Source organism: Miscanthus floridulus, chromosome 11 (genome assembly GCF_019320115.1).
Source record: "Miscanthus floridulus cultivar M001 chromosome 11, ASM1932011v1, whole genome shotgun sequence".
NCBI lineage: Eukaryota > Viridiplantae > Streptophyta > Magnoliopsida > Poales > Poaceae > Miscanthus > Miscanthus floridulus.
Window position 1 is genome coordinate 86513882 of NC_089590.1, and position 12811 is coordinate 86526692.

The following is a 12811-nucleotide window of genomic DNA, read 5'->3' on the forward strand; positions in this document are numbered from 1 at the left end:
TATGTGGGGGCGCGACACCACCCGTACAAGGAATGCCATCAACAAGTCAGCTGGGAGCACCGTCATCTTCAAGCCAACCGGCGAAGCCTGCGGTCTTGACCAGCTAGGCATCGATGGGGCCATCTTCTTTAGCTCGATCAATGCCAGAGTCCCTGAGACCCGAGCATGATGTCAGGCCCAGCGAGCAGCAGGCGCCGCGTGCCCCGACCAGCCAATAGTGTAGGCTATAGCTGTAGAAGAAGATGTAGTTGGGTTATTGTAAACTTGGACCTTTTCAGGCAGGCTTGTAATAACGTACTTGTATATCAACATAAGCTTGTTTATGTTTGTAGAAAATGTGTTTAAGCTCGGATATCGTGTTGATGTAACTAAGTTAGAACGTGTTGGCGTTCTGTTTAGTTGTACCAGTTTAGTCAACACGTCATCCTGAAAGATTTGTATGGCCCTGGTTTGTCTTGCGGTCGGAGTGTGAGGTGCGTAGCTTGTGCACACATAGAAACACACAAGTCAAACCAGAGAGCACCTGCCGATCACCCATAGCGTAGAGAGCGGATCCCATGCACGCGTTGGGAGGAACCAGAGACAGGGCCTGCTCCGAGAACTCAAGAAGGAATGGTGGTCGGTTTAAACTAGTAGAGTTAGAATAACAATAGACTTCGAAGTGACACATTAGAGTGGTTGGAGAAATCATAATAGCTTTATTGAAATAAATCAAAAGTACAAGAGGGGTACATATCTTAGTAGCTAAGCATAGAAAAGCCTAAGCTTGTTGATGTGCCAGGAATTGGGTACGTCTGTGCCGTCTAGGCGAGCTAACCTGTAAGATGTAGGGCATGTAACCTCCTTGATCATGAAGGTCCTTCCCATGGGGTTGCGAGTTTGTGGACACCAGCCTGATTCATCTTCCACTTCAGGACCAGGTCCCCGACCACGAAGAACCGCTCCTTGACGTTCTTGTTGTAGTACATGCGCAAAACAGCAAGGTATTTGGCTGTACGTACGTAAGAATCGAGCCGCTTCTCTTCTGCACTATTCACTTCTAGCTCCTGCACTTCATTGGCCTTGTCTTCGTCGAAGTTCTCTACCCGTGCTGATCTGAAGGCTATATCTGCTGGGAGCACTGCCTTAGTGCCATAAACCATAAGGTATGGTGATACACCGGTATTGCGACTGGGCTAGGTTCTGAGACCCTAGACCACGGCTGGTAACTCTTTGAGCCATCTTCTAGGAGCTTTGTCATTCTCTCTATACATCCTCTTCTTAAGTGCGTCTAGGATCATACCATTTGCCCGCTCAACCTGTCCATTAGTTCTAGGGTGTGCCACCGAGATATATTTTACTACTATGCTCCTTTCATCACGCAAGTCCCAAAAAGCGTTCCTGGTGAACTGAGTACCCAGATCAATGATGATGCTGTTGGGTATGCCGAAGCGGTGGATGACCTGGTCGAGGAACGCGATAGCCTTTTCTAAAGATGCCTTGACTAGGGGCATGTACTCTATCCACTTGGAGAATTTGTCGATCAGCACAAAGACGCATGTAAATTTTCTAGGGGCCGGTTTGAAAGGCCCGATCATATCTAGTCCCCAGCATGCGAAGGGCCAAGAGGCTGGTATAGTCTAAATCTCGTGTGCTGGTACGTGGATTCTCTTGGTGAAAAACTAACAACCTTCACAATGGCGATTACGCAGCTGATTACGCTGGTCGTGTTGGTCACGAAAATTGTTGCGCTGGTTGCGGCGATCAAAATTGTCGTTCCGACCACGGTTGCCGCGGTAGTCGTCGTGGTGTGGGGGTGGTTAGAGCGTGGAACCCTTGCTGTTTCTTCGATGATTATTTTTGTAGCATCATCGGTGTTCGCATATTTTTTAGTAGTAGCTAGGAGCGCTGTGACCGATTCAAGTCTTTTGCGGAGGAGCTTGTCCCTTAGGGCATCGTGGAAGTGGAGACCAGTGATAAAAGCTTCGATTGCCTCATTGTCGGAGATTGATGGGACCTTGATGCGCATCTTCGAGAAGCATCGGACATACTCGCGTAGTGGCTCATCTTTGCAATCTCGAATCCGCTACAGATCATATTTGTTGCCGGGTTTTTCACAAGTAGCAATGAAGTTGTCGATGAATTCTTGCTTGAGCTCTTGCCAAGAATCAAAGTAGTTTGCCAGCAAACTGACCAGCCATTGGTGGCCTACATGGCCGACGGCAACTAGGAAGTAATTAGACATGACGTGCTCGTCAGCCATGGCTAATCTGCACATGGTTTCGTAGAGCATGGCCCATAACTCGAGGTTCTCCTTACCGTCATACTTCTGGAGTTTTTTGAGCTTGAAGTTTTTTGGCCACATGACTTGGTGAAGGTGAGGAGTAAATTGCTTCAAACCCGGAGGGCTGTGGGTAGTATCATATTCCATACGGCGATAGCTTTCATGGGATGCACGATCATTGGCTCTTTGGTTAATGCCATCACATAGATCGCGTTCTCCAAGGGAATGGCGGAGATCGTTATTGCCATCACGGCGATCCCGATTGCCACCCTAGTTGACCCTGTGACCGCGGTTATCACGACGATTGTCGCGATTGTCTCGTTGATTATCGTCCCGATTGTTGTGACGGTTGTCGTCCCGGTAGTCGCGGTGGTTGTCGTCCCGACCACCATCATGACCACCATTTCCACCTTGACGATTGTCTGGTAGGTCATTGTTGCACGAGCCACATTGGTTGGATGGCTATGGGCGACTTGAGTACTAGCGACTACGGCTTGATTCGACTGAGATGGACGGAGCCCGGGCTTGGTTTGCAATCTCTGCGGTCTGGGCTATAGCAGCCGTCAGGTAGGCTTGTACATCATCACGAATTACCTGGATTTCCAGGGTATTAGGTAGTCGTTGCATTGTCGCCATAGCAATAGCTATGTTGGCGCTTGGAGTCCTAAAGACCTGCTTTTCCCCTACCCTATCAAAGGCATTGTTGAGATCATGTGGCTGGAACCTTATGCGTCGTGCCTCCTCTTCTGTCTCGGCTTTGGCTTATCTGTGATTAAATCGGTCAATATTGCGTGCTTCGTGTGCTAGCCTTTCTTGTTCTGTTTTGCCAACTACCGGTGGTTCGTCATTACTGATGACATTGATCAAGTCTCCTCGCCTTGGTGGGAAGGATGGGAATCGTGGGAACCCCGGGGAGTGGTCTAGGATATCCAGATCGTATTCAACTTCTTCATTGTCACGAAGCTGAAGCTCAGTGTGGATGGAGCCATTAGATGTGATGCTGGACGGGGAGCTTGAGCCACCCTCTTGAACTGTGTGGACTGATCCTTCTTGATACTCCTCAATCCAAACCATATTGATGAAGTTGCATGGCTTTAGGCGAGGTCGATGTATAAAACACAGATCCAAGCAGTGTTGTATATTGTATGCGTAGTTGGAAACAGTGTTTCGTAGGCCATAGGGCTGAGCCTGGTAATTCTCCATCAAGGCTTCGCACTTGAAGAGTCAGAGACCCGTTACGGGAGCTGGTCGGCGATGAACGGAGCGCCCTTCAGGAGTAGACGTGACCACGAGATCCATACCAAGTCGTGCAGGATGACTGGCCCAAGCTGGTCGGGTAGATCTGTTGTGGGTAGTGGTTACCTGTTCGGTAGGTTGATTTTGAATCAAATCTACCAGAGCTAGGGTTTTAGCAAGCTTGGTGCTGACCTGATCGATGGAGTCGAGCAGGTCGGTGTTGTCAATCTGCCTCCCTTTGTAGCGAGGAAGCGAACAACGGGTTGTTGGTGTGGCTAAAGACGATGCTGGTGTGGCCAGAGCCAGATCCAACGTGGTTGAAGCCATAGCTGATGCTGGTGAAGCAGTGGTCGACGTAGATTGGATTTGCGTCTCCTCTATGGTCATGGCGATGAAGTTGTCAGAGCTAGTGGTCTAGGTGATCTGGTCGATGGTGAACATGAGGCCGTTCGGTGTAGCCATGGAACTAGGGATGATGACCATCTTGTTCATCTGGGGAGCAGTACACACACCCCCTACCTGGTACGTCACTGTTGATGAAATATGGTCGGCAGTCTACCTAGGGGTATGCCCAAGGTAGTAGATTATCAGTACACAGGTGCGCAAGCTACGAACGAGATGGTGATGCAAGATAGACACAAGGTTTTATCTAGGTTCGGCCGCCGTGAAGGCGTAATACCTACGTCCTACATCTAATTGTATTACTGTATGTAAATGAGATGATTTTTGAGAGGGGTCCTCTACCCGCCTTATATAGTTTGGGGGTAGGGTTATAGATTTGGAAACTAATCCCAACCAGTTACAATTGCCATAGGTGGCCGGATAAGGATTCCTATTCTAACTGACCAAGATCTTGCTTGATCTCCAAGTCTATCTTGATTCCTTGCATGAGACTTCGAGCAGATCGGCTAGGCCACGCGTCGTCTTCTAGTGGGCCGGACCCCCTGGTCTGGGCTGGCCCAAACCTAGCCGTAAGGGTATAGGGGTTAATACCCCCACAATATTCCTCCAAGATGTTGGAGCAGAGCGGCATGGCTGAGTGCAAGCCATGCGTGACTCCAATGGAAGAGCGGCTGAAGTTGACAAAGGCCAGCACCGCGGCAAAGGTGGATGCAACACTCTACCGAAGCATCATCGGTGGTCTACGCTATCTAGTCCACACAAGGCCGGACATTGCGTTCGCTATGGGCTACGTCAGTCGCTTCATGTAGGATCCCAGAGAGGATCACTGGGCCACGGTGAAGCAGCTACTGCGCTATGTCAAGGGGATGGTGGATCAGGGAATCATCTTCCCCAAGATCGGTAGGAGTAGGCTACATCTCACTATGTTCAATGATGCAGACATGGCGGGGGACATTGATGGACGATGGAGCACCTCTAGTGTACTTGTCTTCCTTGGGCTAGCTCTAATTTCATGGCTGTCGCTGAAACAGAAGGTGATGGCGTTGTCTACATGCGAGGCAGAGTATATAGCGGCAGCCACAGCAGCGTGCCAAGTTGTGTGGCTATGTCGGCTGCTGGGCGAGCTGACTGGTGTGGAAGCTCACCCACCAGCACTGATGGTGAACAACCATCCTGCCATCGCCCTTGCAAAGAATCCAATTCTCCATAACCAGAGCAAGCACATCGATATGAAGTTCCACTTTCTCAGGGACTATGTCGATGGAGGGCAGATCGTCATCGAGTTCGTCGAAACTAGTCGGCAACTCACAGACGTCCTCACCAAGCCGCTCGGACATCTTCGACTCATGGAGCTGAAGGAGATGATCGGCATGGAGGGGTACAAGGGATAGCAGTAGGATTAGGGAAAAAATTGTTAGATAATCTACTACTTCCTTGTGTGAACACACAGCAAGGGAAGGCGACACCAAAAAGACTTTCTACTGTGGTACTATAGCCGCTATAGAAGGCAGGTGTCGAACGACTCACTTGCCTCACTATAGCCACAGCAGAGATAGACATAGAAGTCAGTCCTACTGTGTTATCTAGTCACTATAGCAATATGACAGCTATACTAAGACTAGATGGATAGAGTTGTATAAATAGTTTACTACTGTAACTCAATAAAGAGAGTTTAGATTTGCCATCTCCTATACAGGGCTCCGGCCAACGCTTGTGTCTCTAATGTGTGTGTATGCTCTGTTCTCTCTCTCTTCTTCTACCTTGGAGCATAGTGTATGGTTAGACAATGTCTGTCGTGCTCGGCCATAGTCGGCAAGACAGGTGAGTGGTCGACTCACCTGAGCCGATGATCCTGTGGGCTAATAGATAATATCTTCCTTTGAGCACCCTAACACACAAAGAATCTAGATTCTCAATTAATCTCCATCTTTGTTTTCCCAACATTGCCAGGTTGAAGAGCCTCAAGTCACTAAATTCGATCCCTCCCTGCACCTTTAGTTTAGTCAATAGCTCCCAATGTATGTGTCTATTATCCACTGAGCTGCCCCACCAGTAATTCGAAATCACCATTCTCATTCTCCGACAGGTGTCTTTCGGTACCAGAAAACAACTCATTGGATAAGTAGGAATCGCCTATGCAACTGATTTGAGTAGGACTTCCCTACTGGCACAGCTAGCTTCCCGTCCAGTCCAAGACCCAACTAGCCCTCAGAGCTTTGTTGGTATGTACTCGAATGCTTCCTTTGAAGATTGCCCTAAAGCGGTTGGAATCCTAAAGCAGTTGGAAGGCCCAAATATTTCTCTGCCAATGCCTCCTTCTCAATTTGTAATACTGATCTCACCTCTTGCTTGATATCATCATCACAATTAGAGCTAAAGAACACCGCTGACTTCTCCTTGTTTACTAACTGACTTGAACCTCTACTGTAGTTGTTTAGTATTCCTTGTAGGCGCTCAGCTCCTCTCCGAGAGGCTTCGGAGAAAACAATATAGTCATCCACGAACAGGAGGTGTGAGATCCATGGTGCATGGACACCCACTTGAACCCCTCTTGAAAGATGCAATGGGCCAACAACATTGAGTAGACAAGAGAGTCCTTCTAAGCAAAGCAAAAACAAATAAGGGGAGATTGGGTCACCTTGGCGTATTCCCCTAGTCGGTTTGAACGGCCTTGATAAGTTGCCATTCACCCAAACTAAAAATTCCACCGAAGAGACACATCTCATCATTGTATCGACAAACCTTTCTACAAAGCCCAACCGAGTCATAATACCATGCAAATAATTCCATTCCACCTGGTCATATGCTTTTGCCATGTCCAACTTGATAGCATACGCCCCGGTTTTACTTTTCTTCCTCTTTAGGTAATGCATGCACTCATAAGCAATGAGCACATTGTCCAGAATCAGCCGTCTCAGGACAAATGCGCTTTGTTCTACAGATATGATCTCATCTAAAAGGATCAAGATGCCCAAGAGGGGGGGGGTGAATTGGGATAATTTTAAATTTCTTTGCAATAATTAAACTCTACGGTTAGCCCAATTAACCCCTTGTGCCTAGAAAATATTTCTATTGATCAAACACACAAAAGTTTAGCACCCTAAGTTCCAATCCTACTCTAGCATGACAATTCTAAGAATGTAAATGACAAGAATTGAATTGCTCAAAGTAAAGAGAGAAGGAGGAACGCGGCGATGTTTTGCCGAGGTATCGAAGAGTCACCACTCCCCACTAGTCCTCGTTGGAGCACCCGTGCAAGGGTGTAGCTCCCCCTTGATCCGGGCAAGGATCAAGTGCTCTCTACAGGTTGATTCTTCGACACCCTGTCGTGGTGAATCACCCACAACCGCTCACAACTTGAGTTGGGTCATCCACAAACACCACCGGATGATCACCAATATCCCAATCACCACCAAGCCATCTAGGTGATGACGATCACCAAGAGTAATAAGCATGAACTCTCACTTGACCACGAACCATGACAAGCCTAATGAGAAGGGTGGATGCACACTTTGCTACTCTTGATCTCACTAATGAGGGCTCTCTTTGGGATTCTCAAATCTCAATTACCTCACTAGGACCTTGCTCTTCTTGGCACTCTCAAAGGAGTTTCTCAGCTGTTGGAATGAGCAAAAGTACCCCCACACACGAATGGAGGAAGTATTTATAACATGGGCTGAAAAATGAACTGTTATGTGCCTCTATGGGGTGACCGAACGCTCTGATCATGTTGACCAAACGTGCCGGTTAGTTCACCCTGAACTCTAGTGTTTACAGTGTGACCGGACGCTGGCCAGCGTCCGATCAGCACTGACCGGACACGTCCAGTCGAGATTTTCCCTCTCTGGAACCTTACTGGAGTCGACCGAATGCTAACCCTCAGCGTTCGATCACTTGACCTCTCAGCGTCCGGTCACACCAAACGAAAATACCTTGGTCAAATGAACTGACCGGACCCTGAGCCAGTGTCTAGTCACACCAAAGCCGGCGTCCGGTCAGTATTTGACCCTCCATTCACTTCCAACTCTCGATCATATGTGAATGAAGTTTGCTCCATGGGATCTAAGGGCTATTTTGGAGCTACCTAGTTCTAGATTTAGTAAGTGTGCACCACACTTAACTCACTAGACTCACCTAGGTCAAGCTACCCGTCCATACCCCCCTTAATAGTATGGCCAAAGGAAAAATAAAGTCTTAAACTACTCTAAGTGTCTCTTCAACTCCAAATGACACTTAGAACTAGTCCATCCTTAACCTTGTTGTCCATCCTTTGAAAACCAAAATGATTTCCATCGTAGGGGCATGACCACCATAATTGCCCAATCGATCTCCATTACCGTGACATAACTTAATTGCCTCTGCAAAACACACGAAACCCAACTAGGGGCCTAGATGCTTTGAATCTCTCCCTTTTTGGTGATTGATGACAATACCACCTTGAGTATGTGAAAGAGATAAGGTTTTTAACATGCTTGGTTCATATAATCTTTTGGCAATAAGAACAAAAGTGTTAGGCAAGCTTATATGACCCAAGCCAACATGATGTACTCAAAAGATATGAAATAAGCATGAGTACAAGTAATGAAGCTCATTTGCATTAGAGTGAAATGCAGAAGCAAAGCAAATGAGCATAGCACAACTTATATGACATGTAAATAATTCAAAGTAGAGAGCACACATGTCATATATCACAATCACGTAGATATCACTATTAGATAAATAGTTTAATGCATAAAAGTAACCACACGACGAATGCATAATAGTGTATCACACATGAAAACCAAATATAATAGGTAGACTAAGTAAACTAAGCTTCCCCTAAGTTGCTCCCCCTAAGTCTAGCATACTCGATCCCTCTTCCCCTTTGGCATCAAACACCAAAACCTAAGGGTCGGTCGGTGGGGCTATAGCGGACGAGTCGGGCGCTGAGGTATAAGGAGCAAGCTGGAACTGAGTGCCATCATCATCTAAACCAGAGCTCTGAGCTGGCTGACCCTCTGTAGCTAGAAGTGACGCTGAAGCGATTTGGGACGGATCAATAATAAGAGATGCTGATCTACAATAACTACACCACTACGAGCACCTCCTCTCTCAGCACTCTCTACAGCCTCTACAACTGCGGCTGCTCTAGTTGTATCTGCATCTGGATACTTGTGCTTCTTTGTTGCCAGCTTCTTTGTTGCCTTGCCTTTTGGATTTGTGGGCAAGCGAGGTGGACGCCTCGGATACTCATCTTCGGGACCACCTCCAACATTCTTGACGTGAACCATCGGTTGGATCTAAAAAGAACAACTACCACTGACAAGAAACAACTACCAACTGTCACTTTCGAGGCTTGGCCTCGATCTGTACTCACGAGCTTGGCCCCAAGTTGACTAACAACTGCAAATAGGACCTCAATGGCACCAACTCGCTGCACGATAGAATAGAGGATATACAAATAATCTTAATTATTCCTTTAGAGATACAAAACCCTAAGAAAGCAAGCAATTAGGTACAAAATTGAATCGAGGGCTTGCTACCTGACGAACCAGCGATCCGAAGAGACGAGATACGATACGCGGGGAACCACCGGATCGGCAATGAGAGGCTAGGGTTCACGATGTGCTGTTGGGTGTGGATCGGTAATGCAATGTGATGAATCAAATGGCTAGGGTTGCAGTGGAGGCACTGGCGTAGAGCAATGTCATGGTGGCAGAGGCCCTAGGGTCTGGGTGACGCAGGTGCTCTAGCAGGGCTCAATGGCGGCGTTGGGACGCTGCTGCACAGTGCTGGTACAGGGGCACAATGGCGCAACGGTGGCAGTGCGGGAGCGGCGGCGCTGGCGCAAGGAGGACGTGGTGCGGTTGTGGCAGCTCGGGTGGAGGCACGTGGCGCGGAGGCTCGACGGGCGGCAATGCGGGTGCGATGGCGATGCGGTGGCTCGGCGAAGTCGGCGCGATGCAGGATGAGGGTTAGGGTACGTCGCGCGGCATTATATGGGGGTCCCCTACAAGATAGAGAAGGAAACGGGAAAACAATCCAGAACGCGCACGTTTTTTACTGACCGGACGCTCTGGTGGTAGCGACCGGACACTACCACCCAGTATTCGGTCGATTCCAGTAAGGTCCAAAACCCCTAGAATCATGACCGGACGTGTCTGGTGGACACCGACCGGACACAGCCAGAGTTCGGTGCAAGCAGTCTCCTTCGTCTTCGATCGACCGGACGCAGAGCCACCATCTGACCGGACGCTGGGAGAACACTGTTCCAGCGTCCGGTCACTCCTTCACAGCAAGTTCACCTTCTGTGAACTAACCGGACACTGGACATCAGAGTCCGATGCAGCGTCCGGTCACTCCTTTTCCAGCGAATCTTCAAAGTCCTTCGTGCTGCATGTTCCCAATCAAGTTTCAACTCCAATAAGATCCAAATAAACATCAATTGGGACTGATGTGAGTGACCTCTCTCAAACCCTTATGTTTTTTCAAAAATATTTTGCCTTAGGCTATTATTCTTTTATGAAAATAGGCAATAAGAGGCAATTGAAGATAAACAATAAAACAACATTCATGCATATGCAATGGAATACTTGGAAGATAAATCTAGTTGCTTGTCAAGTTTGATCCAAGGTTAAGCTTCTTCACACACTTTACGACGGTTATCTTAACCATGTTAGACAAGCCCTATATGCATTACCAAAAATTAAACATGTTGTATATTACAATGCAATGCAAGGGACAACACAAGCTCATTTTTTAGTAAAGCTGCTAAAATCAAGAACATTGAGCTTATTCCGCAATCTATAAAATATTGTCTCATCTAGCGGTTTAGTGAAGATATCCGCCAATTGATCCTCGGTCCTTACACCTTCTAATGATATATCATTTTTAGCAACATGATCTCTAAGAAAGTGATGGCGGATATCTATGTGCTTGGTGCGAGAGTGTTGAACTGTATTATTTGCAAGTTTTACCGCACTTTCATTGTCGCACAAAAGAGGTACTTTATCTAGAACTACACCATAGTCTAGAAAAGTTTGTTTCATATAAAGTATTTATGCACAACAAGCACCCACAGCAATGTATTCCGCTTCGACGGTGGATAAACCCACACTATTTTGTTTCTTAGAGGACCAAGACACAAGTGATCTACCAAGCAAATGGCACCCTCCGGATGTGCTTTTTCTATCAACTTTGCAACCGGCATAATCCGAATCGGAATAGCCAACTAACTCAAATATAGCTCGTTTGGGATATCAAAGGCCAATGCTTGGTGTGTGCTTAAGATACCTAATGATTCTTTTTACGGTAATTAAATGAGTTTCCTTAGGATTAGCTTGAAATCTTACACACATACACACACTAAACATGATGTTAGGCCTAGATGCGGTTAAATATAATAAGCTACCAATCATAGAGCGGTAGATAGTTTGATCAACCGTGTTACCTCCCTCATCTAGGTCGAGATGTCCATTAGTTGGCATTGGTGTCTTGATTGGCTTACATTCATCCATCTTGAATCTCTTGAGAAGATCATTTGTATATTTCTCTTGAGAGATGAAAATCCCTTCTCTCATTTGTTTGATTTGAAAACTAAGAAAGAATATAAGCTCTCCAATCATTGACATCTCGAACTCCTTTGACATCAATTCACCAAACTCTTTGCAAGAATCTTCATTTGATGATCCAAAGATGATGTCATCAACATACACTTGACAAATGAAGATATGCTCATTAAGCTTCTTGGTGAATAGTGTGGTGTTGACCTTCCCGATGGTGAAGCCCTTCTCAATAAGGAAGTCCCAAAGGCGCTCATACCAAGCTCTTGGGGCTTGCTTAAGCCCATATAATGCCTTGGACAACCTATAAACATGATTAGGATATCTAGGGTCTTCAAACCCGAGAGGTTGATCAATATAGACTAGTCCATTAATAAAGCCATTTAAAAATACACTTTTCACATCTATTTGATATAGTTTCATTTCATGATGTGATGCATATGCAAGGAGGATACGAATGGCTTCTAGTCTTGCAACCGGTGCAAAGGTCTCTCCAAAATCCAATCCTTCAACTTGAGAGAACCTCTTTGGAACTAGTCTTGCCTTGTTCCTCACAACTACGCCTTGATCATCTTGCTTGTTGTGGAACACCCACTTTGTTCCAATGACTCTTACACCTTTTGACCACTCTTCAAGAGTCTAAACTTCATTGTGGGTGAAGTTGTTCAACTCTTCCTACATGGCATTTATCCAATCCGGATCATGAAGAGCTTCTTCTACCTTAGTAGGCTCATAGCAAGAGAAAAAAGAGTGATGAGCAATAAATGAAGCAAGTTTTTGTGAGTGAGTCATTACACCCTTTGATGGACTCCCTATGATGAGATCTTGTGGATGATCTTGTAGTAGAGGTGTATTTCTTCTATTGACCACTTGAGGAGGAGGTTATGGAGCATCAACATCTTATGCTTGTGCCACCATTTGATCATGGGAGACATGAGTGTCTTCATTTTCTACTCTCCCATCTTTATCATCATCTTGTGGCACACTTGATGAAGAAGGTGGATCAATCACTTGTACATCATCTTCATCATCTTTAGGCTTGATGTCTCCAACCAGAATGTTCTTCATAGCCTCTATCAACAGAATATGCTCGGCAATCCACTGAAGGGTATCCCGTGATGGTAGATTTATCGGTGGGGGTGCGCGTGATCAGGAACCGAATGATGACACAAGGCGCAGAGACAGCGATTTAGATAGGTTCAGGCCATCTGATCGACGTAATACCCTATGTCCTGTGTCTTTGGTGTATTGTATTGAATACATGATGTCGAGTAGAGGACCCCTACCTCTCCTTATATACTCTAGAGGGGTAGGGTTACTAGTAAAGTATCCTATTTGGTACTATACAATGTCTTGCGGTGCACGTCGA